The sequence below is a fragment of the Vicugna pacos genome, chromosome 1 (genome assembly GCF_048564905.1).
Source record: "Vicugna pacos chromosome 1, VicPac4, whole genome shotgun sequence".
NCBI lineage: Eukaryota > Metazoa > Chordata > Mammalia > Artiodactyla > Camelidae > Vicugna > Vicugna pacos.
The window spans coordinates 59,373,617-59,400,748 of NC_132987.1; the positions used below are offsets into that span (position 1 = coordinate 59,373,617).

Sequence of the window (27,132 nt, forward strand, 5' to 3'; positions counted from 1 at the left end):
AGACCTCCACTATGTCTGCTGCGCTTGTATCTATGGTACTCACACACATTGTCTAACACACATGATTCATATTCGCAAACCATTCTATCAAAAGAATAAACTGTCTTATTTTCTCCATATCATTTTTCTGAATTACACAAAGTTTCTTCAATAAACATCTATTTCTTTTCCAAGTGGAAAAAAGATAAATGTTGTACATGCTGTTATTGCCATTGAAGAGCACCATTAAAATATACATGAAAATGTTTTATAAGTATTCAGAATTTTCCATCTTTCAGAATCCAAAAGGCATGATGTCTTCTTTAATCTATCTAAGGAAACTATAATTCAAAATTTTCCACATGTCTTTCGGAATCCAAATGGCACGCTGAATTTTTAATCCATCAATATGATGAACACATTTACTCTAAAATACCATCATGTTGAATTAGCTAAAAGATTATGAGCAGTTAGGTAAATGCCTAAAACTGTGAATGCCTTTTTCCCTTTGGAGTGTTCAAATGTTCTATTGGACTCAATGTTTTACTCACTGACAATATTTCTGCTACATTTATACTTGTTCAGGATTTATGAGGAAATAAAATAATGTGAGGTCCAGTAAAATACAGTCCTTGTGAACCCTTGACTACCAGGAGCAATATATATATAACAACTGTGCAGACGTTAAACTGTGTTCAACATAATTCACCTTTGCGTTAAGCTCTGCCGTTTTATTTCAGAATTACTCAAATTATGACACTTTAAAAATAGTTTTAAGTTCTGAAAAATAATTATAGCTGTGTATTTAGAATCTTCATAAAATTTTTAGGCTTCTAGCAAATCTGTCTTAGACTATTAATATAAAAAACAATTTTATGTTTTATTTCTTATCTCCTTCCAAAGTGCATTCTGTAAATACAAATGAGAGCAACTGGCCTATCAAAGAGGAAAAAAGAATAAGATTTACCTACTTAAAGTTAAGGTGTCCATCAATATCATGGTTATTTACTCTTATTCCTGGATTACCATTTCCCAGCTTGATACAGTTTATCAAGCTAGAAAGAGGATGAGCTGCCCCCTGACAAGGATGAAGCCTTCTCGCTACTAAGCCCTGTTTGAACTGGCCTAGGACAAAGAGGAACACAAAGAAGACTTCAAATGCCACGTCAGAAGTGACAACAGTCCTAAAGCTTTACTGCCAAGATGGCTCGAACAGCTTTAGAGCAAGGTGGACTCTCAGACCTGATGTTTGGTAATTAGAAGATGGGGCAAGCAGAAATAAACCCACAGACCTACTGTCAATTAATCTTCGACAAAGGAGGCAAGAATATACAATGGAGAAAAAACAATCTCTTCAGCAAGTGGTGTTGGGAAAACTGGACAGCAGCATGTAAATCAATGAAGCTAGAACACTCCCTCACACCATAGACAAAAATAAACTCAAAATGGCTTAAAGACTTAAATATAAGATAGACACTGTAAACCTCCTAGAAGAAAACACAGGCCAAATATTCTCTGACATAAATCTTAGCAGTGTTCTCCTAGGGCAGTCAACCCAGGCAATAGAAATAAAAGAGAAAATTTACAAATTGGACCTAATCAAACTTACAAGCTTTTGCACAGCAAAGGAAACCATAAGCAAAACAAGACAACAACAAACTGAATGGAAGAAAATATTTGCAAATGATGCGATTGACAAAGGCTTAATTTCCAGAATATATAAACAGTTTATACAACTTAATAACAAAAAAACAAAAAACCTAATCCAAAAATGGGCAGGAGACCTAAACAAGCAATTCTCCAAGGAAGACATACAAATGATCAATAAGCACATGAAAAAATGCTCAATATCACTAATCATCAGAGAAATGCAAATCAAACCTATAATGAGGTATCACCTCACACCAGTCGGAATGGCCATCATTCAAAAGTCCACAAATGACAAATGATGGAGAGGCTGTGAAGAAAAGGAAACCCTCCTAAACTGTTGGTGGGAATGTAGTTTGGTGCAGCCATTGTGGAAAACAGTATGGAGATTCCTCAAAAGACTAATAATAGACTTACCATATGACCCAGCAATCCCATTCCTGGGCATATATCCGGAGGGAACTCTAATTTGAAAGATACATGCACCCCAATGTTCATAGCAGCACTATATCCAATAGCCAAGACATGGAAACAACCTTAATGTCCATTGACAGATGACTGGATAAAGAAGATGTGGTATATTTATATAATGAAATATTACTCAGCCATAAAAAAGAACAAAATAATGCCATTTGCAGTGACATGGGTGGACCTAGAGATTATCATTCTAAGTGAAGTAAACCAGAATGAGAAAGAAAAATACCATATGATATCACTCACATGTGGAATCTAAAAAAAGAAAAAAAAAAGGACACTAATGAACTCATCTACAAAACAGAAACAGACCTGCAGACATAGCAAATGATCTTATGGTTACTGTGGGAATGGGGATGGGAAGGAATAAATTTGGGAGTTTGAGATTTGCAAATGTTAGCCACTATATACAAAAATAGATCTAAAAAACCCCAAATTTCTTCTATATAGCACAGGGAACTATATTCAATATCTTGTAATAACCTATAATGGAAAAGAATATGAAAATGAATATATATATATATATATGTGTGTGTGTGTATGTATGACTGGGACATTATGCTGTACACCAGAAATTGATACATTTTAACTGACTATACTTCAACTTAAAAACAGTAAAAAAAATAAATAAAAAGATGGGGAAAGATATAACAAGAAAACCTCTGTTTTATCATCCTTGTGAGCACAGATTAGAGATGGCTGGGAATGGACCAGCATCATGGTGAAGACAGTGAAGTCAGTTCAAAGGCCTCTGCCTGCCCTTCAACCTTTGTTCGACCCTATCCTGCCTGAGTTCTCCAAAGGCACTCCCCCAAACCAACCCCTCCTTCCCATCCCCAGCCCCGGCCCCAGCACACACATGCATTTGACACTCTTCATCCTGGACTCTCTAATTCTCTCATTTTGTTCCTCCTTCCTTCCCTTGTCATCACATAGAGCCTGACCTAAATGAGATCTTGTCCATGCCCCCGTCTTTCCTAGCACTCCCCTTCCTCCAAGCGCTAGTTCACATCTCATCACCCCCATGATGTGATCAACTTTGGCTCATGTTCATTTCTCTCATTTCTAAATCTTTATTTTTTTACATTGTTAAATGATGCTCCATTTGCCATCTGACTATATATTTCCTCAAATAACATGCATCTTTAATTTCTCTCCAAGTCACTGGTGAACATTATTCTCGACTTCTATCATGTTCTCCATACATAGGGCCTAGTCTAGTGTGGAAAATGCGGAACATACACAACATATAGGGTGACCCAAGCTGATTGTTTAATGATATTAGTGCTTAAAGTAATTTATGATTTTCAAAGCATCTTCACAATACAATCTGTTTCCTTTGTAGAGAAAAAATATTGCTGGTCTAAACTGATCATTTCAGCAAGGAGATTGAGACACCCGTTGAATCAGTTTGGTTTGTTTTAGGGGTAGCTTTCAGCCCTTCGGAAGTGGTAAGAACAGTTTTAAAATTCAGAACTTGGATTTTAAGTCACAGGTAACAGCAGAACAGAGCAAAGCAGCTGTGAGTTTGCAAACGCTGAATCGGGCCCTTTCTAATGCGGATCAGGAAGAATAAAACCCTTAACTTATGGACCCTCTGACTTTATCCTACAACTGCAGAGCCAGCCCGGCCACGGCCTAGACCACCTGAACTGTTCCTCTGGAGGTGCCCACACTCGGACAGGCGTCTAGGGAAGGCGCCATACTAAGATTCCTGTCTCTCTAGGCATCTTTTACAAAGTTGTTATCTCCTACCTCTGAAAATCAAGTCTAGCTTGTTTTATAGGCCTTAAAAAATCTGCTTCTGGGATCACTGTTTCATCTTTTTCTCTGGCAACTTAAATCCTGGGGAAAATTCAGGCTAACTAAGCTTCCGAAAGCCTGCTGAGCTGCTCTGAAGAATAAGGTTCTGCTGATTAAAAAAAAAGAAATTCTGATCTCATAATCTTCTTTAGAAACACATGGGAACATCAAACTGAGGTACCATGGAGTCATGGAGTTGGATGATGAAGGTGTTTCTGAATCCCATTTAAGGGATCTGAGACCAGCTTTATCCCACGCCTATATCCCCTCTGGCATTTCCTATGTTCTTTTTTAGAAGGAGAGGAAGAGATGAAAAATTACTAGAAGATTAGCCGTCTTACATTCTACATACATCATTCCTAATTACTGTTTCTCTGAAACTTTTGTTAACCCTTCAAATCACAGTCATGTCCAGAGGGCACCTCCATATATGGAAACGCTGTGCCCTTTTTCTTTGTCGTATGCCGGTTTCCTTGTACCTCATGTGAAATTGCCCCAACCGCTACATAAAGGGTAGTATTTGGACTCATGTTTTTTCCCCATCCATGAAGATGTAATTGTAAGAATTTTTATCTGAAAGGTACATTCGAGATCCCTGTGGGAAACAGAGACCCAGAGAGGAACAGAGATCTCCCCGAGGAATGGAGATCTCAACCCAAGTCACAGGCACCTCTGGGCCCAGAAGCACATTCCAGCCTGTGGGTTCAGAGCTTGGAGCTTTTCACATCTAATCATTGTCTTCCTGTTACCTGTACGTAGGGATCTGGCTTTCCCTAGTAGCCTACTATCATTGCAGCCACATTTCCTATACGTGTTCATCCTCCATCCCTGACCTCATCACCAACATTGGTAGACACCCATCGAGGCTGTGCCAGCCTGTCGTGCTGCACTGTCTGCTCCCCAACTGTCTTGTTCTCAGCTTTTAAGAGCCTTTCCTTTCTCTGCTCCCTCTGCTTGGCTAAGGCAACTCCTCAGTCCCTAAGTCTCTCTTGGGCTATTACTCAATGTTGCTTTTCTGCTACTGATGAATCCTGTAAAGCTGCCAGGAATGCCTCCACAGAGACTGGCATTCCAGACGTCTCTAGAATACAACACCCATTCGTCAACAATTGATGCCAGGCACTAACTGGGTGCCTTGGTGAAGCCAGTGGATCCATTAAAGACAAAATGGGATTCAGTTATTTAGAGATCATTCTCATTCTGGAAACAGGTTTACCCTGTTGGATTTAATACCGAGTGAGAAAAGGTCATTCTGCTTTCAGTGATGTAAGAGTAGCAACAGCAAAAGTTAATTCAATATTTAAGGAACAAATTGCAAGCCAAGTCAGTTTCTTCTAGGTCAGAATCAACACTCATAAAGTGCCCAGCAATGCTGGGCATTGTGCTTCCCGCCTGTTACGCTGGCTGTACTATGTCATTTTAACTTCACAATAACCTTAGGAGCAAAAGGACACAACCTAGGTCTGTCCAACTTAAAGTCTCTGTATTTTCTACAATACATAATGAAAACTTGCCTCTTCCTAGCTGGGGGCGGGGGGGGGGGGTGGAGCAGTTTCCTGTATACACTCATATCCATTCTCAGATGTGTTTTAGCATCACCGGGTGGCAATTTTCTTGCTCCTCTTAAATGACATAAGGGATTCTAGGCCCATGACTGGTTGGGACTCTCAGAGGGCAGCAGGGATTCTGGTACCTGTCTTATCAGCTTGACCCAGGGAGACTGGGCCTCTAGAATTCTGGGGCTCTTCAGTTCCCCACTTTCTGAGGAGGGGTTGCCTGCCATGTCCTGCCCTCCGTGCTCCCTGTACACCGCCCCCACCCATGCACAAGTACAATAATAACTGTAGGTGGGAGACTGCAGCCAATAGTCAATTGCTTTATATGGAGGTGGGGAAGGGGATTAGCTATACTTACAGAAATGGAATATTATATCTAAGGGTTCAGCTTCATGGATGAAACCCCATGATTACTTATATTTAGTTGCATATATGTATACATATACATATATATTTAGTTGAAATGTAGCAATGTCTCTAAGAGCTAGGAAGGGAGCAATATAGCTGTAGCTGTAATAATATATGAAAATATGATATCATATTGGAACTAAATTATCAAAAGACTAGAGTTTAATATTGGAAAGTGAGGAGCAGCCCATAAAAGACAAAATGATCATTATCATAATGATTACTGTACATAAAATTTGCTGAACATGTGTGTGAAAAGGCATCATACAAAAATCAAATGAAGAAGTAGACAGTCATTGCTTACTATGCACTATTGATTATTTTTTCGGTTGGATAACTCAGATGAGAGTTTGTTACCAAACAGATAAATAGTATGCAACAACCCCTAAAAGTGATCCAGAAAATTACCTGGATCAGTTGGATTACTGAAGCACACAGACTTACCTACATTGGAGTCCTGGCTCTGCTAACCCTGTAAATTTATAAAGTTAATTTTTTGAATCCCAATTTCCTCATCTACGTATAGGACATAATAATATCCATCTCAGTGGGTTTTTTTGGGGGAGGGATAATTAGGTTTATTTATTTACTTATTTAGTTTAATGGAAGTGCTGGTTATTGAACCCAGGACCTCCTACATGCTAAGCATGTGCTCTACCACTGAGATAAACCCTCTCCCCTTCAGAAAGAATTTTCAGTCCTGAAGTCTTGGGTACCATCTACATAGATGGCAGGAAAAGACAATACATAAACTCATTTTCACTCTCTCTTTTGGCTACTTAATTCAGTTATTGTATCAGTAACTGCTATCAGTTTTCTTTGGGCGTCTATGATTTCTTTGGATTTAACAGCACTTTGAGAACAGTTACATATTAAGGAGTCCAGCATATGGTATTACATTATGAAATGAAAATGATATAAATAATGGTGTTATTATGAACAAAAATAAAAGTTTTTTTTTATAATAATGTCAACTTTGGAGCTTTAGACTTTACATGTTATTTTACATATATTAACCCCTTTAATCTATGCAATATCCTAGGATACAGGGATCTTATGCCTACTTTATACATAAAGATATTAAAGTTCAGCAAGTTAATTCACTCAAGGTCTACGCAGCTAGAAAGTGAGAGACGGCATTTATATGCAGGTCTTCTGATTCGGGTTCAGGGGTCTTTTCACTACATCAAAGCATCCTGGAATCCCTTATGCAGGAAGTCACTCAGTAATTCATCATGTTCTAGAGATTTAAAGAATAAAACATATTATCATTTTACCCTATTAACACTGTATGTATTTGTGATCACTCCTTGAGATCTCATGTGAGAACTTTTTATACCCAAGTTCTGAGAGCAACAGCGGTGTAACCAAGGTCCCTGGAAATCTATGTGAACCTAGTGCCAGGATCAAGAATTTCATATTTTATTAGCTTATTTTCAAAGCTTAGCCATACAATTTTTGTGTTTAAAACATACAAATCAGCTATAGTGGTCCTAGGAGTTTACTATTAGAAGCTAATATGATTGCTGCAGGAGTGGGTAACAAATCATTTATACAAGCAGATTGTGCTAAATTGCCAGAAGATATAAAATTCTCAGACACTTGCCAATCATGAAAAAGAAAGTTAACTAACAAGAGGAGAAACACTGCCCCATAAGTAGCTCTCAGCAAATTCTATTAGCCTATTTCTAAGCTGAAGTCTTATCAGCAGGCTCGGTGTGTCCAATACAGAGCATCTGTTATATAAGTTACATTGGAATGCAATAGGATTCCTGGGCTGGAGGGAGGGGATGGGCAGCCGAGAAAAAACTGAGCCACGAATTAAGTGAGATCCTCAAATTAGCTGAATGACAGTGACAGAAGTAAGGTCCCTTAGCAATCACCTCTGGTCCTCTCACTTTAATCAGTGACTGATGCCCAGAGGACAAAAATTACTTCCTCAAGGTCACACAGCAGGGGGTGGTTTTCAGTGAAAATGGAAGATTTTAGGAAAAGGACTGAGCAAGAAAGCACTACATGTTATGGGGAAGGAGAGGGGTGAGGAAGGGAGGAGAGGGGAGATAGGTAGTGTTGAGTATCGCCATGTACCAAGTACACCGGGGGAAACTCACATTTCTCTTCTCTACAAGCTGAAGGTTTCCATTGTTTGTATTACTTTACTGATAAGAAAAATAATCTTGGGAGAGTTTTAAAAATTGCCCAACGCCACTAGACTATTCAGTGGTCGAATGGAGATTCTGACCCTGCTTCTTTCATCTCCAAGGTTTTCTCTCTCCCCTCTACCACTGTGTTCAATCTAACACACAAGCTACAGATAATCCAATTCATGCAAAATTATGGAATGAAGGCTAAAGTCTAGATACCCTAGTGATTTATCCTAGAACTAGTATGTGTACAGAACCAGGGAGGTGTATTGGATCAGAACACGTAGAATGGGGCAGTGGGTATAGCTCAGTGGTAGAGTGCGTGCCTAGCATATATCAGGTCCTGCGGTCAATTCCCAGTATCTCCATTAAAATAAACAAATAAACCCAATTACCCCCCCAAAAATCAATTAAAAAAAGAAGTAGCTATCAGAACATATACAGAAAAGATAGAAAGAATATTGAAGAGAAATATCTGAAATCATAAAAAACAAATTTTAAGCCTAAACTGCCTTGCACACTGTTGGTACTTTACAGATAAGTAAATTTATTCGAAAACATATATAGTTTTCAGGAAATGAAATTCTTACAATTGCAATTGATTTATTTTTAACCTAAATTTGTGTTAATATGTCAATAGCAACTGCAGAAAATTCAGAAAGGTTTATAAAAATTTCAAGGTTTTTCTTCTTTGCAGAAAAACATTTTTTTGTCAGCACTACAAAAAATTGGATAACGTAGACATGTATTTGTTCCAAATCAGAAAGCCCACGGAAGCCAAGTGCTGCATGAAATTTGTCAGAAATCATTTACACATCCATCTTTAAAACAATTCACTTCCTGTTGCTTGAAGGCCAGAGATGGAGGTTTTTGTCACAATTGCTCACGTTCCACTACTTTCTGTACCATACATATAGCAGAGTATCACATGTACCTTGCCATATTTTATTGAATTATTAAGTTTGTGAAATACAGATTTCTTGGCCTCGGGTTTTAAATCTTTCTAAAAGTGGCACCATCAACTTATGGTGCAGATTCCAGGCACTGATGACTTGATCACTTGCTGTTTGCTGTGTATCCCTGCTCCTCCTCCCTCCCCTTCCACACACTTGCTTTGAGTTCTCGCCATCTCAGACTCCCTCCTCATCGTATCATTTTCTAACAAAACACCGCCGGTCTATACACCTCTTCAAGATGCCTTGCCTTCCTTAGTCTGGTGGGATCTCCTCTATTTTCTTTTCGTATCTCTTCCTAACTCATATCAGAAAACACTCAACATGGGCCTGGGTACTCTGCTTCACTTGGGGAGAGAAAAATCAGTGAGGAAAGTGTCATCTCTAGAGACAAGGAAGAACTGGGGTCCATCGCGGACACAACTGGACCAATGTAGCAGCTTTTCTCTAAGAAGAGTACCATCTGCCCCCTGTGTGAGGGATCCTGGGTGCTGGAACTTTCTATTGTTCTATTTCTATTCATATTTCTATGACAGGTTAGAATCTCTTCAAGAAAGTAGTGAGGTGGTGGCACTGAGGTGAAGAGAGGTTATGAAATAAGCTTAAACTGCCTTCTTCCCATCACCCAATGGGGTTCAGTCGAAGGCCAACCACCTCATTCATCATTCACGCAAAAGGTAAAAAGTCATTTAAAACCCAGTATGAGCAGGGCACGGTGCCAGATGGATGGGGCCAATGATAGGAAAGGAAATAGCCGAAAAATGTTTCAGTTGCAGTAGCCGGAAAGTCCAATTACTTTAGAGTTAAAGAAATTATTGAGATTTTCTGCACAAGCCCTTCATTTTACAGGTGGAGAACTTAAGACCTTGGAGAAGGATGGGCATATGGGCATAGGCAGAAGGAAACTGAGATGAGGCTAGCCCTACCACAAACAAAATTAGAAGCTGTTAGCACCTTTTTGCCACAGTGCCCAATCACAACAGTTTAAGTGGAAAAAAATGGATCAAAACAATTAAGTGACTACTCTTTTCAGTTCTATTTTACCACAGGCTATGTAAACAATAAAACAAGTAGGTATAGGAGGAGCCTCAAACAGGGCAAATTACCCTGGATACTTGAATACCTTTCCTGGATTCAAGACGCTAGAATTATACCTGCTCCTCCTTTAACTCAACCCAGAGAGAGTAAGCAGGAATTTCATCTGGGGCTGTTTTTTTTTCAATCAGTGTTGTCGGACACTGCATACTTTTAACAAAGCTCCGTTAGGATGAGTTCTCTTCATTGGAAAAGGAGATGCTGCTTTTGTGAATTGCAGCTGTCTTTGCTGGCATCCCCTGGGGCATCGTTTGAACCACCTGGTCTTGGATGTTAGCATCGAATCCTCCTTCATCTGCTGCTACCAGCATCTACAATCCTGCCATGGACCCTGGTAAACAAACACTTAACACCCTGTGTTCTGGTCCTGGCCACAGGTCCTTTTGGTCTGCTGGCTTTCTTTCCTCCTACCATTGTTTCCTTCTCAGGGTTCTGGGAAATTCAGGGCTGCTCACCACACTGTGTGGATAAGAGTCTGAGAAGTGGCCGTCTTGTCCATCTTCTCTGGCTCCTGAGCAGCTGAAGCTCGTCTACCATCCTAGTATCATTCAGATCTCAGCACTTCTCCATGAGGCTTAGAGCAGCCCCTGCAGAACAAGGCTCCAGAATCCCCTCAAACTTATCCAAGGGTCCTATCTTCCCTTAATCTCCGGATCTTGACCTGAGGCAAAAGGGAAAGAGTGTTGGGCATTTCTTGGAGACACAGTGCATGGCAGTTCAACTCATAGCTCCTCCAGTCGTTCCTTCCAGCCTGAAGGAACCCTTTAGCCATGTCCCTTTCCATGTTTTATGGTTCTGACTCACTATTCAAAATACATCCAGAGACTGATAATTCCTCACCCCTCCACCACTACCATGATGGTCTGAGTTATTTCCAATCATCCTTCATCGTATCACTGTAATTGCCTCCGCACTGGTCTGTTTCCTCCCATGGTTCTCTAGAGTCTGTGTTCAGAAGAGCAGCCACAGAGATTCTCTTCAAAGTGCAAGTTACCTGACTTGCATCATCATTTCTCTGCTCTACAAAACCCTCTATTGGCTTCCCCTTCACTCAAGAGTAAAATCCAAAGTCCTGACATTGACCTGTGAAACCCAGTGTGATCTGCTCTTCACTCCTCCTCTCTGGCACCACTTTAGTTCCTCCTGACTAGTGCTTTTGCACAGGTTGTTCCCTTTGTCAGATCCAGATCTCCGCATGGCTTTTCCCTCGCTGCCTTCAGGTCTGATCAATTATCACACATTGGGGAGACCTTCCTTCCGGCTCAACCAAGTACAAAATGGCCACCATACCCTCTGTGACACTCATCTCTTTCTCTCCTCCCTCTTCTCTCTGTGGCACTTATTACCACCCAACTCACTATTTGTTTGTGAGGTACTTATTGTCCAGCTGCACCCATCAGAACGTAAACTCCACGAGAACTCTCTGTTTTATTCACCGCTGCATATTCCATGCCTGGTAGGTTTTAGATGCTCAATAACTAATTGTAGGATGAGTGAATAAATAAATGAATGAATGAATGAATTCAGAACTCATAGTTCAGCCAACTTGGGCTCTTTACATGCAAAATCAGAGTTCTGGAATGTGGGGGAAAAAATCCCACAAGCAACCTGCGTTGGGTTTCAAGTCTACTTCCTCTCTTTGGGCCCTTTTTTAAAGTCTAATTTGAAATTCAAAGCTGAGCATTGATTTCTTTGTTCTGGGTTGTATCTGGCCTCCTTCTGAGGCTTGAAATATACTGGCTTAACGGGTAGAAAACCCTGGAACAACAAAGGAAAAAGCAGGCAGAAAAAATTCTCTTCTTATGAAAATCCTCAAATCGCATCCCTCTACCTAAGAATGCTGTAGTAAGGATTTAAATGGTCTTGGTCTTACTCTGCCTAGACACTTCTTTCATTCTCAGTCTCACCTTGAATTCCTTAAATATTGATAGGGTAAGCAGCTTGTATCTCAGGTTGAAATTATAAAAGAAAGCAGGCTACAAGGAAGCAAAGCAGCTGAAATTTTCTGAAGAACACAGGGAGAGCTGAGGCCTGCAATACCTGGTACAGACATTTGAACCAGAGACTGTCCTGGAAGCTCTGCTCTCAGAAGTTGGGTAACAGGCTTTAATAATGAAACACAAGAGTGAAGAAAATGGAGAGAATGAGTGGCATCGAATGATGAATAGAATATTTTTGGAATTTTCAAATGCAATAATGGTTTATGCCTGGGCTGCAAGGTGGCAATCCATGGTCACCCGTCCTCAAGCCCGTTTTATCTCGGCTATATTTGTTACTGGAAAACTTTCACATGTAAGCCCTGATTCTCAGTCTCTTTTTAAAAATGGAAGGTCTGCTGGTCTTCCTTGTTAAGAAAAAATGATTCCAGTGTTGGAAATAACTCAAAACGATTCCTACATGTTCCTTACGTTTTAAGAGAGCCTTGTCCAAAAGCCTTCCTAAGATTTATACAATGATCTCAGCCCTGGGCAATCTAGGACCTAGACGCTAGGGATGTAATATTGTTTGATTTACTGTTTACAATTGATTAGGGCCAAGACTCTTCACAGTTAGGTGTTAACTTGTAGAACACTGGTTTGAAATTATTTTTGTCCAGCAGAAAAAAATAATCCTGTCAGTAACAGTTTTATTACTCTGTAGGGTGTTAACTGGTTTTGTAACTAAATTAATCTTATTTAAGCATTCTTTCTTCTACTGACTGTATAAATATGCCAATCTCTCATTTTCTCCTTTCAACCAGCTTTATCATCTTGCTAAAATCTTAATAATGAGTTAGATTCACCTTTGACATGTGCTCACTACAATGTTTGGAAGACAGTCATGTTTTTACCTTTTGGAAAATTACATTTGAACCTGCTTCACATTCCCAAATGGCCACCAAGCAACGCTGAAGTAATCAGCAGCTGCTCCCGTTAAGCAGAAGCTGCTCTCCAGTTCAACACGGCCCCCTCCTCCCACTCTTTATAATCTTATTCCCAGCCCCTGCCCTCATTCATCGTCCTTCCGGGCATCTCTTAGCCTATTTGTTCATAACTTCTGACTTGTACCTTGAGGTTTGATTGGAGCGGGGGTTCTTACACTTGAACCCAGGTCAGGATGTCCAGGAGGGACTGAGCTCCACCCCAGAGTCTCTGAATCACCAGGCTAGGGGTGGGTCTCAAGAATCTGCATTTCTAAGAAGTTCTCAGGTGCAGCTGGAGCTCCTGGTGCAGGGACCTCACTTGGAAAACCATTGCTGTAGTAAGTGGTGAGGCTTTAGCTTGGCCTTCGTGGGTGAGAAGACATTTTCCCACTATAACAATTTGGCACACTGAATGCAAGACACAGTGAAGGAAGTTTCATTTAAAAAATTTTAAAATGTGAATTGTATCAGGTAACGGGTAGCTTTTTGCATGATGTTTACGCCACTTGAGAATCAACTGTTGATGGGACTGAAGGAATGAAAAGAGCAATTATTGTAAGTTTATTATAAAATCGAGGCTCAGCTCAATGACTTTTCTTTTTTTTTTAAGTTGAAGGCAAGAAAGTCTTAGGAGCCTCTCCAGGGCAAGGCCTAACATCAGCTCATAGTATGAGCCCAGCAAATATCTAATGACTTACGGTGTATTTCTACGTATTCTGATGGTTTCCAAAGACTTTCATAGTCATGATCTCATTCAATGCTAACAACAATCCCGTGTTAGACATGCCATGTGTATTACACTATGTCACAGAAAAATACGCTGCGTCTCAGAGGGGTCCTGTGGCTTCTCCTCAGAAGCACAGCAACACGTGTGGCAACACCAGGGCTGCTGCCTGATTTTCTGTCTTACTTATTTACTAACACACAGCCATGGCCAGGTTGATAATAACAGGAGGGCTGATGGTAAACTAAAAGATTCTTAAAATGCAGTTGGGCCCCCAATAAAAAAATGTTTTGCTCACAAATAGCAGAAAACATCTACTTTACTTTAAAAAAAAAAAACCCTCATACAACGGTTTGGCAGTGACCACTTGGAATAAGATAAAAAATAGACTCCAATTAATCAGCTTCAGGTAGGAAAGGAGTGTCCCGACCTTTCTGGAATTTAAAATTTTGCAGAAAGAAGACAGAAAGGGGATGTGCTGAAGGGGGATGGACATTGGAGTGATATCTCCACTCTGTCATTGACCAGCGGTGAAACCTTGAAAAATCGCCTTACCTCCATGAAACTTAATTTCCTTCCCTATAAAATAAACCACTTGTAGGTATTAATTTCCTTCCCTATAAAGTAAACCTATATTTCTTGTAAAGATTAAGCAAAAATACATGTAAAAATAAGAATGAACATATAAAGTACCCAGTCCAGGACCCTGAGGATGGCGGATGCCCAATTAGAGCTAATTCCTACCTCAACTCTGATCCCTTGGAAGGGCAGGGGAGTGCGCTGGGACTAGCAGGATTTAAATATTAAGAAAGATGTTGAATGAACATCCATTGCTCATTCCACTGAATCGTCTCAATTTTGTTGAATTGTTCAAGCATCAAACCACAGTATATTCCAGAAAAAGCAAATATAGGCGTATTATTGCAACAGTGATCCAATTCCCCATTGACAGCTACACTAAGAAACTGTCAGCACCTATTAGCACCATCACAGGTGATTTCAGTGGCTAGGTCTGGTGTAACATATTGTATATTCATTTGATAGTGTTGTTGTGCAGAGATCCACTAGAAAGAACAAGGCAACAGCCTGAATTACAAAGGAGGAAAGGGGAGAAAACTGGATAAATTGCATGCATCTTGGCTGCAGAGATGTTACACAGTTATAAGCGGCATGAAAGGAAATCTGCATAATTGTAGTCTGCACAGAACTGGGGACAAACGGAAAGGCTGGCTGTGGCGAGGGAGAAAGGAGAGAAATCTGTGAAACCGGCCGCTCTGCATTCCAGACACAGATAGATTTCCTCTCCACATGGCGCCCTGGCTAGACTCGACAGTTATGTGTATGACAAAGCAGAAAACAAACGCACTGATGAAAGTGCTGGATTCATCCTCAGACTCAAATACACCTTACAAGGAATCAGGGAGGTTCAGCCGGATGGCAGTCTGGCATTTTGATGCAAACGATGCTGGGATGGATGGTAAACCTGGAGTAGCTACATGCATTTTCCCTGGTGTATATGCTCGTAATTGGTAAAATGGGTAACGAAGATTGAGTTTGTTTGGAACAGAAACACTAGAAAAGAGACAACACTTTGTTCCCCATTGTAAGGACATTGCAGACTCCAGCTGTGCTGAAATTGACCACCTGCTACTCCCCTGGTGGAAATGCAGCAGGATTTCTGTCGTTCGTAGTAAAAGACGAGCCGTCCCTGGAACACTCGTTACTGCGGGATTACAGATGTGCTACAGTCTGAACTGTATTACAGAACTCTAACCAACATGCTTAGAAACGCCTGACACTCCACTGTGCCTGATACCACCACTGAATCGCAGCAAAGAAGAACAAGCTGCACTTCCTGCGTCTTATTGAAAGAGAGTATTTTATACTGTTCAGGACCCCCGAGGCAGGCTTGTTCACACTCAGCTACATGGAGCCCTCTACCGGGCTGACACCTCGTTCCTTATGCCATTCGTAATAATGCCAAGCATTTATCAAGTGCTCAGGACTGGGCCAAGCACTTTACATGGAAAACGTTTTCCCCCTTAAAAGTACAGGCAGCTCTGAAAGCTGAGACCCTAGTCGGTTCATTCACTGGGGGCATGGGAATTGGTCTTGGTATCCTGAAGACAGTACAACGTTCCTCAAACACACATCTCGTGCCCACAGACCTCCCAGGGATTCTATCAAAATGCAGATCCCGTGTCAGTAGGTCTGGAGTAAAGCCCGAGACTCTGCATTTCTCAGAACGCCCCAGAGCACACGGCACAGCAAACAGCAGACTGTATAAAGCTGAATGGACCAGAGGAAAGGTCAAGGCACTTAGATTAGCCAAGCATGTTCCAAATTCAAGGATGAGAATGGACTAGCCAGGTTTCCTCCAGCCCTAAATTCCAACATACCTTTTAAGAATGTCAGCTTTAGAATCCTATGGGCCTGAGTTTGGGCCTTACCTTTGTCATTTACTAACTCTGAGACCTTGAATAAGAGAACTTCTCTGAACCTCATTTTTTTACCTGTAAAATGGCTAGACTACCTATATACCACCCATATTGCCTGTTACATGGTGACTACCTCAGAAGGCCTTTATGAGGATTAAGTTAAACAATACACTTAAAATACATAGTAAGATGCCTGGAAGATAATAAATCTGGGAGATAATAAAAATGATGACAGCCAATATTATTATTGCCATTTGTGCAAGTATCTCTGATTATCAGTTTCTAACCTTAGCAGGAGGATGAGAGTAATTTTATGGGGGAAAAGTTTACTTATTTACCAAACTAACACATATTTATTGAGGGATTTCTGATTCAGGCATAATCTAGCACTGAGGACACCTCATCTAAGAAGTCATAAAATGGCCTTGCTTCCATATAGGTGACATTTTCGGGGAGGGGAAAACAAAAATTAAGTATTTAAATAAATATACATAGTGATAAATGCTTTTTAAAAGTAAAGCAGACAACTATATGACACTCTGGAAAACTCAAAACTAAGGTTGTATAAAGATCAGTAAAAAGATCAGATTGGTGGTTGTCAGGTTGTCAGGGGTTAAGGGGAGGAGAAATGAACAGGTGGAGCACAGAGGACTTTAGGGCAGTGGAACTAGTTTGCACGAGACTATAATGGTGGATGCATGTCATTACGTATTTGTCAAAACCCACAGAGTGTACAACCCCAAGAGTTAACCCTAATGTAAACTGTGGGCTTTGGGTGATTATGAGGTTCACCAATCATAAAAAAATACCATTCTCGTGCAGGATGCTGGTAACAGGGGAGGCTTTGCATGTGTGGGGACAGGGGGTAAAAGGGAACGTCTGTACTTTCTGCTCAATCTTGCTGTGAACTTAAAATGGCTGTAAAAAATAGTCTATTTAAAATGAAAAAAAGGAAGGAAGGGAGGGAGGGGAGATAGAGTGAGAGGAAGGAAAGAAAGAAGGAAGGAAAAAAAGGAAGAAAGAGAGAAGAAAGAAAAGAAAGAAAGAAAGAAAGAAGAGAGACAAAGAAAGGAGAGAGAGACAAAAAAAGGAAGAAAGAAAGGAAGGAGGGAAGGAATAGAGGAGTTGAGAGGACAGAGAGAAGCTGACGGGGGAAAGGGTACCTGAGATACCGTGGTCAGGGAAGTTCCCTCTGAGGAGGTGGTGTTTGTGCAAAACTTGAATGATGAGAAGGAGTCAATTATACAAACCCATCCCTCAGCTCTTCCCTCAGGCTTCATGCTGTGTCTGTGGACATGTTGAAAGTTGCACAAGTTCTCAGAGGTGTGGAGTTGATCAGGCTGATGAGAGGTGTCCCCTCTAAGGGGTGCATGGGTTGCTGCAATAATAGTATGTGTACAACTCAGTTTCTAAAAGACAGAATTTCAATAGGTCCTTGCTAAGGTGAGGATCTAGGATTCCTCTCTGTGTATGACCCAGGCAAAACATCACTGCTTATAAATACCCAGCTTTTCTAATGAAATCAGTGCATGTTAACAATAACCATCACTCACTTGGCCCTATCTGATCTATGTGCCATGCATTTGACTCTCATTACCTCACTGATCATCCAGGGAGCCCTGTAACAAAAATATGGTTATTCTCCCTTTACACAGAGAAAAATGAGGCTTAAGATGTGATACCTGTCCAAGGTCACACAGTTATTAAAATCCAGAGCACAGATTTGAATGCAGGTTGCCCAACTTTGGGCTGCCAAGCAGCTTCCAATAAGGAACTTCCCTTCAGCAAACTTCAGCCTTCCCTCTGACTCAGGAACATAAATAGTCCTCTTCGAAACAGTGTGCTGTATCTTAAGAGCAATCGCAGTAGCAGGCTGAGCAAACCGTGTGAATACAAACGTTTACTACTGGAACATAATAAGAATGCAAAGACAGCCTCAAGGACGATGCACACACTTGGCCACAATTTTATCTTTTGTTTCTGATTGCTTCCTTTTAACTTTTGAAATGTTTTCATCGTGAGTCATTAGTCAGCCATCGACTCTTGACATTGGAAGCCCGCTATTTGGCTAAGGTTGGAGAAAAAAACACCCCAAGCTGCTACCTCTCATAGCAATTCCCATGAAACTCACCAGCGTCCAGGTAGACCCTATCCAGCCCCTTAAAGGCAGAGTAAGAGGTGCAGTTCCCCTGAGAGGGGGCCACCTAGAGAGGGTCCCTCATCACAGGAAGGAGACAGAGGCTTGGAAAAGGAAGGCGAGGAAGGAGGAAGGGGGTAGTACTTGGAGTTAGTGGAAGAGGAGTGGTTCAGAGATGTCAGACTTGAGTTCTCATCCTCCAGCTCACTAGAGCTTCTGTTTCTGTATAAAATGCACACAGCAGCACCAGGGTGAGGGGAGGCTAAACGCGACGTGACGTGATTGCTGTTACCTATCACACGCTCCCCAAATATACCCGTTTCTTTGTTGGAGTAAAAGATTTTGTTCATTTTTTACTCCATTGTTTTAAAAATATGTTGATTATTACTCTTGTTACTGCCATGCCTGCTTCATCAATTTTATTTAAGCTTTCCATCTATTTCAATAGAACTTTGACAACTTAAAAAAGAAAAGGCATAAACATTTTGTCGGTGGAAATTTTCTCGTCAGCCCTTTCCATTTTAATATCAGCAAATAAGAATAGTTAACATCCCCTGAGCACTTATGCTAAGTCGGTCACCGTCCCAAAGAAACTGAATTCAGCCTCATAACAACCTTGACAGGGAGAGGCCCCTGGCATCCCCATTTTACAGATGAGGAAACTGACACTGAGAAATGAGTGGTTTGCCCAAGTCACACATCTAGTAGGTGGTAGAAGCAAGATCAGAACATGATCCACAGCTCCACAGCTAAGTGTTAGAGTATCTACCAGAAGGAGAGGAGTATGTCCCAAATTTGATGATTTATCCCCTGATTAAGGGCCATCAGCAAGATGCAGAGCTTGCCTTTCAGATTTCTCTAGAAGCTACACTCTTATGACAGAATCTTTTCACATTTCCAGATAAACAGCTCATGCTGAGCAGGGACCAGATCACCCAGCAAACAAACAGCAAAGGCTGCAAACTCCTTCTGACTTTCTGGGAAGATGCTTTTACATCTAGAATCAGATAATTCCATTATTTCTTCTCTACTGTGAACCTCTAAATTGCTGATGATTGAATAATTCAGCTCTCCGGGAAAATCCAGGTCCCAATCTTAAGTTTCTAACTCTTATGCTGATACGCTAAGCAATACAGATGCAACGTGGCTCTTCAGGTCTCTAAATTTACCAGCTCTGAAAGATTTACTGCAGAAGAAGTCCATTATGGCATGGTCAGTTCCACATATTCTGACACTCAACCAGCTTAGTGAGGCAGGCTTAAAGAAGATACTAAAAAAGGCATTTGGCTGAGCTATCCTGGGCATCCAGCTTAGGGGAAGACTCTATAGTTAGTTTACTGTGGAAGTTCTGTGCTCCTTCTGGATAGTGCTTTTATCACTCTCTTCTGCCCCTCGGCTCCTTTTAATGATTGGGGGAGAAACAGGTCCAGCAAACTAAAATTCTGCAAATTCTCTATACTGGTTGGCTTTTCAGGTGTGGTATGTTGATCCTGGACAGGAGTCAGCTTTAATCCAGATAACTGCTTCGAGTGCCAAATGGACAATGCTCACCCAGGCTCTGAACATACTTGATCTTACACAACAAAGGTTCTCCTAAAGCTTATCATGAATGAGGGCTGAAGCATGTGAACAAAAAAGGTTGCATTTGCAGGCCTGCTTCTTCCCAAGCTCTAGATATCCTTTGGCTTATGATTGCTGGTTCTTCGAGTGCTGGGAGGCACCTGAACAGGAGGGGTCATGAACACAGAGAAGGCGTCTTACTCTCTGTGACTGCTGCCTCAGTTCCTGAGATGAAGGCTGGCTGAAGACACCGCATTTCTGCTCCCACGAGGCCACCCAGCATCCTGAGGTCAACAACATTTCTTAAAATCTTACAAGTCAGCTAGGTTTCTTCCTTCATTCCCCTACTCAGAAGCCTCAGTAAGGACACAGCTTCAAAGGTGGGGGCAAGGTACTGGGAGGCCAAGAACCTGTAAGAATCTCTAAAATAGTTGTTTTGTACGTTGCGTGATTGTCAATTTGTCCAAGTGCACGGTGAAGTCATAGGAAACGGGTTAAACTACTCAGAAAGTATAAGCCGTATCTTATACTTCTTTTAGGTTCCTCGTAAAGTGTCAGACACAACTCTAGGCACAAAATTTGTGTTCACTACTCTTGCTCAGTTGAACTGGTTTAAATTGACATGGTCAAACCATGTCCACAAAGTACGGTCTGATTTGCACTCAAGCATAAGCAGAATGAATATTCAGTCAGATGCATGTCTGCACCTGCTGTTTTCAGCAGGCATCTGTTCTGATTGCTGGACCAGTTGTAAAATATTTTGATTATCACCCATGATTATTAGTCTTCATTCCAACTTACCGTGACAATTTGTGCCACTGTCATACGAGTTTTCAGTCCTTGCACATCTATGAGACTGACTCTCTCTGAGGCAGTCCTTGCACATCTAGATGATCTTCAAAGTTTCTAAGGATCACAGAATCACAGAATCTCAATATTAGAAAGGATGTTCAGACTCATCTATTCCAGCTCTCCTCTGGGTACAGAAATCCTCTCTCTAGCTTCTCTGCAAGAAAAGCACTCAAGAAATGGAAGCTGAGTACTTGTTAAAAACAAATCACATCTTTCTTCTTTCCCTCTGCATTAGCTGCCATTGTAAAAAGGGAATCGTTAGAAGTTCACACAGGGCTCCAAGAAAACCTGGAGAGGAGCGCTGTTACAACATATATTTAGGGGCGGAAAATGTGGATTCTCTCCAGTCTTGTTACATTGGTCCATAGATCCAAGGAAAGTTTCACAAAACCTGACCACTCTTTCTGTCCCATTGTTAACACTGGTCCAAACCACCATTCTCTCACGGAGGGAGGAGGAAGCCAGGCTGGTTCCCAGGTAACGCTGGACCCAAAAGTTTTAGGAGGATTTTGGTTTCTGCTTTGCCTGTAGAACAAATTTAAGAACCTTCAGGACTCTAAAAGATCAGACTATCCTCACAGAACATTTATGGCTATTGATTGGAATTATTTTTGTCTTTTAAAACCTACACATCCAGGAGTAAGGAGAAGAGGCACCGCTCAGGCACTGTTTCCCTCTCTCTGATTTTAGATATCACTTCAGTATTTCTTGCAGTGTTTTGCCTTAGGATTGTATTCATTCATTGAACAAAATATTTATTAAGAACCTCTTCAAGGTCCCTGAATTAGCCTTGAGGGGGATCTGATGCTATGCTAAACATATTCTCTAAAATACACAACGCAAAAGTGTTCCATCAGGTGGTGGCTGTCAACCCACCTGAAAAGAGACTCCTTCAGGAAACTTGAAAACAAACCCAACGCCGGAGGCCCGGTTCCAGAAGATGTGAAGAGCGCGGGGGATTTTTAAATCCTTCCTGGTGTTTCTTATGTTCATCTTGGGCTTTACCACTGCTGTAATAAAGGGGGAAAATACCGATGGCGCAGCAGATATAAATGCCAGGGAAGTACAGAAAGAGCGTAATCATTTTTAGTCAGAGAGATGCTCTTCAAACTGTGTTCCAAAGAACAGTAATCATTTATGAAAGGTTAATAGTTGGGTTTGGGGAAAATATAAACCCAAGTTTGAATAAATTTGGGGAATTATTATCTATTTTCTTCTGGGATATTCAGGGTCCCAGGGAATCTCCCTGCGCTCAAGTGAGTTGATGGCAATGAGGTAAAGATTCTAGGAAAAGCCTTTCTTAGACTTAGTCCCTAGTAAATAGCCGTGCGGTGTCTCTGGGATTATAACCATGCTTGGCCTTGATTTCACCACACAGTTCTGTATACGTCCATTCATCTCAGCCCGGGAGAGCTGCCATCAAAGCTAGTTCACTGCCATGAAAACCAACCAGCCAGACAAGCCGACTAATGGCGACATTAAAAAAAAAAAAAAAGATGTTTCAAGTGACTGGATGAAGTACACTCTGGTTTGCCTTCCATGAGCCCTCCCTTTGGGTACTCCTACCTGCCTCTCTTCTTTGTATGTCCCTCACATTTTTGAACCAGACTTTTGCAGTTGTTGATTTACGGAGTTTGTACAAGGTTTCCTTTGCCTGCCTTTTGCATCATTTGGAAGAGAGAGAAATCAGGTCTTACTCTGTTCTGTTAAGTTAGGATCTGTTCTTAATTAAAAACAAACAAACAAGTGATTAATCAAGAAGAATGATTAAATAGGTTATGATGGATCTATATGACAGAATACTTGGAAGAATTAGAAATACCATGGAAAAACATTCACCAGATAATAAGGTTAATTTGTGTGGAAGATGCAAAGGTCTGTATAATATGATACAAAATAAGACACACAAGTTATGTCTGTGGAGCAAGATTCTGAGTGCTTTTATTTTCTTCTTTTACTTATTACATATATTTTTAAATCTTCTACTTTGGAAATAGAAAACAGTAGGACATGCTAAAGCCAATAATCTGTGATATTTTAATGGAAACCAATAAATAGAAATTCATTTTATTACAGCCCTCCTCCAAGAAACATGTTACTTGATGTCTACATTTTACATTGAGATTGAAATTGGCATAAATATTTGGAGTTGAATGTTCTCAGATTTTTTGAAGGGAAAAAAAACCTAATTAATGCTGATTAAATACTTTGGAACCACACACTGTGAAACAGATAAATAATACTAGAAACACAAGATAGTGACCTTGCCCTGCTCAGTTTTCTTGCTGGTAGGATGTGTTACTCTGTTTACTGCTCTTTTGCTGACTTTTTTGTTTTGCTTCCTTCCTTTCTTTCTTTCTTTTTTTTTTTTAACTTGCAAGCCAAAAAAAAAAAAATTTGCTGAACCATACAAAGCTTGTTGAAGTAAATTATTCCTTGAAGAATTTCTTTGCACAATTTCCCTGCTGAAAAATTTCTCAGAAGAGATTAGTGATTTTATTATGCAATTGTGTCTTATTGATTGCCTCTAAGCTCTTTCTCATTTTGTTTATTAGCATTTTTACATTAATGGCTCTTACAGAAGAGGAAATAATGTAGACAACGTCCTCACAGGTGCACCACAGATACCCTACCCTGTTTTATTCTTCCAGAACAGTGTGATGAGAAGGTGTTTGCTGCACAAATGTGACACTGACAACTAAGAGCTGAACAAGAGGGGACTCGCTTCATTTCCCCTGATCTGATTGAATGATCATGTTTGGGTTTCAAATACATGCAAGGGATAAAGAGTCCAATAAATGACCCTTCTGTGGAACAAATGCTCTTTGACATGTAGATTTTCAACACAATCTTCCAGAGTTACAAATATTTGACAAAAGTTATGGCATGTTCAAAGAAAACTCAGGTATGGAATCATTTCCCCAATCATCCTTCCAACCAAGGGAAGTAGAAGATGAAGGCTCCCAAGTGCCCTGGCTAAACAAACCTCAAAGACACATTCCCACCGATACTTGTACTATTGGGAACACCCAAAATGGAATTTTGGATGAGTAAAATTCCAACAGTGTGCACAGGCTTAAAAATGCAAGCTTTCCTCAGTAATTATGCATAAGATCTCAAAACATCACTTATAAATTTACAATTGTAATAAGGCCATTAAATGAAGGAAATATAAATTAATTTTTAAATTAATTCATTTATCAGTAGCAAGAATGATCAACCTTGGAACGATGGATGGGTTGCTTATTGGATCAAAGTCACAGTGACATGTGGTCCCCTAGTATCCTAGCATCCACTCCTTCCCACCTTGCTCCCCACTAAAGCCAGTATCATTCGTCTCTCCCACACAATCAGGCTTGCTCCCAGGAGTACAGGGGATGAAAAGGAGTATTCAATGTGGGTTGCTATAGATCATTTTATTTCTAAATTACCATTTCTCCCATGCTATTTTTATTCCTTTAATTGCACTTTAAGAATTTTTTTTCCTCAAAGGGTTAATGTTCATTGTGGTTAAAGCTAAAATTATTTCCTCTAAACTCTCCTTTTTAAAATGAATCTACTGCATAAAGCCTTTGTTCACTTGCCATTATATTTCTAAATCTAGATTAAAATGGACATAATAGAACAGGGGTATTAGTTCTATGCTTTAATCGGTGACAAAAAGCAAAAAGCCCCCAAGCATTTTTTAACCTATAAAAAACTTCAAGTGGTGGTTGGAAAAGGATTTGAGCTGTTCAGGAAAAGAGAGACACTGTTTGGCTTAAGCTAAGCAGTCTGTCTTATTCTGGACTGTTCCTTAAAATTGCTCATTACCTCAAATACATTGACAGAGCAAAATATGTTTTCCTTTTGTTGCTGTAGGGGTTTAGATTTTTTTAAAACTAAAGTTCATTTTTTTCTGGTACTACTAAATTAAATTTTAAAAGGAAACCCTTTAAAAAATATTTCTGAATATTCTCTATGCTGTAATAGACCTTTGAAAAGTGAAAGAGATAAAGGTATTCCGTGAGTTCCAGAACATTCCTGGGTTCAATCTACCCCCAAACTCTTGATACAGGACCACCTTCAGACTTCAAGAGACCTCAACTTCATGGGAAAAAAAGTGAATGAAGGGCTGCAAATGGCAAAATATCCTTCTTTCTAATGGGTGAGTTGTATTCCATTACATACATATGCTGCATCTTCTTCATCTATTCATCTGTTGATGTGCACTTAGGATGCTTCCACATCTTGGCAATTATAAATGATGTTGCTGTTAATAGCAAGATATGTGCATCTTTTTGAATTAATTCTTATTCTGTGGTTGGCTTTATTCTTTAGATAACTAAGTTTAAAAAGCTAAAGTTCTAAACATTCTTAGAAACAATGAACAGTACCTATATGTAAGTTTTAAAAATATGTGCAGTATATTGTGTATATGTATTTACATACAATATGTTGTATACGTGTAGTCAAATTATAACAATTCTACCTAATAAAACTGAAAAATGAAAAAAAAGAGAGACTTCAACTTCAGATTGATCCTTTGGATCCTTTTTTTCCCTTCTATTATATTGCTCTCTACTTAAGAAATTTTATATGGGGGAGGATATAGCTCAAGCAGAAGAATGCATGCTTAGCATGCACGAGGTCTTGGGTTCAATTCCCAGTACCTCCTTTAAAAATAAACAAATAAATCTAATTACCCCTCCCCAACAAAAAATAAATAAAATTTTAAAAGAGTTTCTATAAAAATAAACTTATCCTGACTATTTTTTCACTCAAATAGTCTCACAGGCAGGAGGTTCTCTATGCTGCTCAAATGTCTACTGTGTACCTTCCATGTGCCAAGAACCCTGCTGGAAGGTGAGGCAGAGACTCACTGAAACAGCCTCCATCTTTGCCTTCATGGAATTTAGTCTAGTTTTTCTGTGTTTTGCTCTGATGACATGAAGGAAATATTAAACCTTTTTTAAAGATTTTTAAAAGAGATTATTCAATCTCCAAATACTTCTAGTGTTGTGCAAAAAATAAACCACTAATTACACATTTAAATGTGTGTGTGAGTGAGTGCGTGCGTTTGTGTGTTTCTGTGTTTTCTACTGGGAAATAAAAGTTTGGAAATTCTCCCTTTTCTATAATTACAGAATTAAGTTTTCCCATTATAAGAATCACATTTTTAGAGTGTTTCACATTAGTTAACTGAGAGGGTCTTGCATCATTTACTAACAAATGATTTTTTTTCTTTCTTTGAAAATATGTAACTCGAATTCTCTATCTCCCCTTACACACACACACACACACACACATACACCCTACTCTACCCAAGAGGCGTATGTTAAATGCCATTTCAATTAACTGACAAACTAAAAACCATATATGTTTAAAAGATGTGCATATGTCCATAATTTTTAACTCATCAATCCCAATTCACAGAATCTAGCATAGGAAATCATCACAGAAGTGGTCGAACTTTACATATAAAGATATTCATCCCAGTGGGAAGGAAAAAAAAGTGGAAATAAACCTAAATGTCCAGCAGTAAGAGAATGGTAAAATAAATTATGGTATATTCACGCACTGGAATATTATGCAATAATTAAAAACAAAGGCTGTTTAATAATATAGTAATATATGACAGGTGATAAAAGCAGAATAGAAAATTGTATATAATCAATAATCATATCAATGAATATTTCATCAGTAAATTAGAAAACTGTATGCCAAATATTACATGCTTAACAGTAGTAGGATTATGAATATTTTAATTTCTTTGTGATTATAATACACTATAATTTTAAAGTTCTATAGTAAGTAATTATTAATTTTATATTTAGACCCCTTATCTTGTAATAACTTATAATCTGCAAAAATACTGAATCACTATGCTGTACACCTGAAACTTACACAATATTGTAAATCAACTATACATCAATAAAAATATTTATATTTAGACACAACTTTAAAATATAACACATATAACCTTAACTGTCCTCTACTGAGAACTAGTATATCATATATAGTTGTCATATGTAACATCTTCCAGTGGAGCAAACTTAACCAGAAGGATAAACTCAGGTTGTATGAGATTATCTGAATCACTGGCAAAGAAAAGAAAGTGTGCTGCATTGTCTCAGCCTCAGGGAAGTTTCAAAATCACTGATGATTACTCGGTTTATCTTCTTGCTTGTTTTCTTTATTTCTAAAGCACTGTGTCTACCATCTAAGAAGCAAAAGAGTATCACAAGTGATTCTTGCCTATGATCCTAAGATGTTTAGTGTTTACTTAGACACACGTCTCATCAACTTAAAAAAGCTTCAGCAATCACAACAATTCTCATATCAGATTTATTATGATCCCTAAGTTTTTTATTTCTAATATTCAGTAACGTGAATAGCCCAGGATGCAGAGAACCTCTGAAGAAGAGACTCAGAATTTTATGACTTGAAGCGTTCCTAGAATGAGTGCTGAGAAACTAAA

At 39.7% G+C, this 27,132-nt stretch overlaps 1 protein-coding gene and 1 long non-coding RNA gene across 3 annotated transcripts in view; one reads left to right on the forward strand and one right to left on the reverse strand.

Annotated features, from left to right (window-relative positions):
• Positions 1 to 27,132, reverse strand: part of FGF12 (fibroblast growth factor 12) — a 502,610-nt gene that overhangs the window by 383,232 nt on the left and 92,246 nt on the right. The window lies entirely within an intron of this gene.
• On the forward strand, positions 9,555 to 25,529 carry LOC140697437 (uncharacterized). The gene is made up of 3 exons (XR_012074531.1): positions 9,555 to 9,641; positions 24,730 to 24,819; positions 25,441 to 25,529. It is a non-coding gene; the product is annotated as an uncharacterized lncRNA (long non-coding RNA).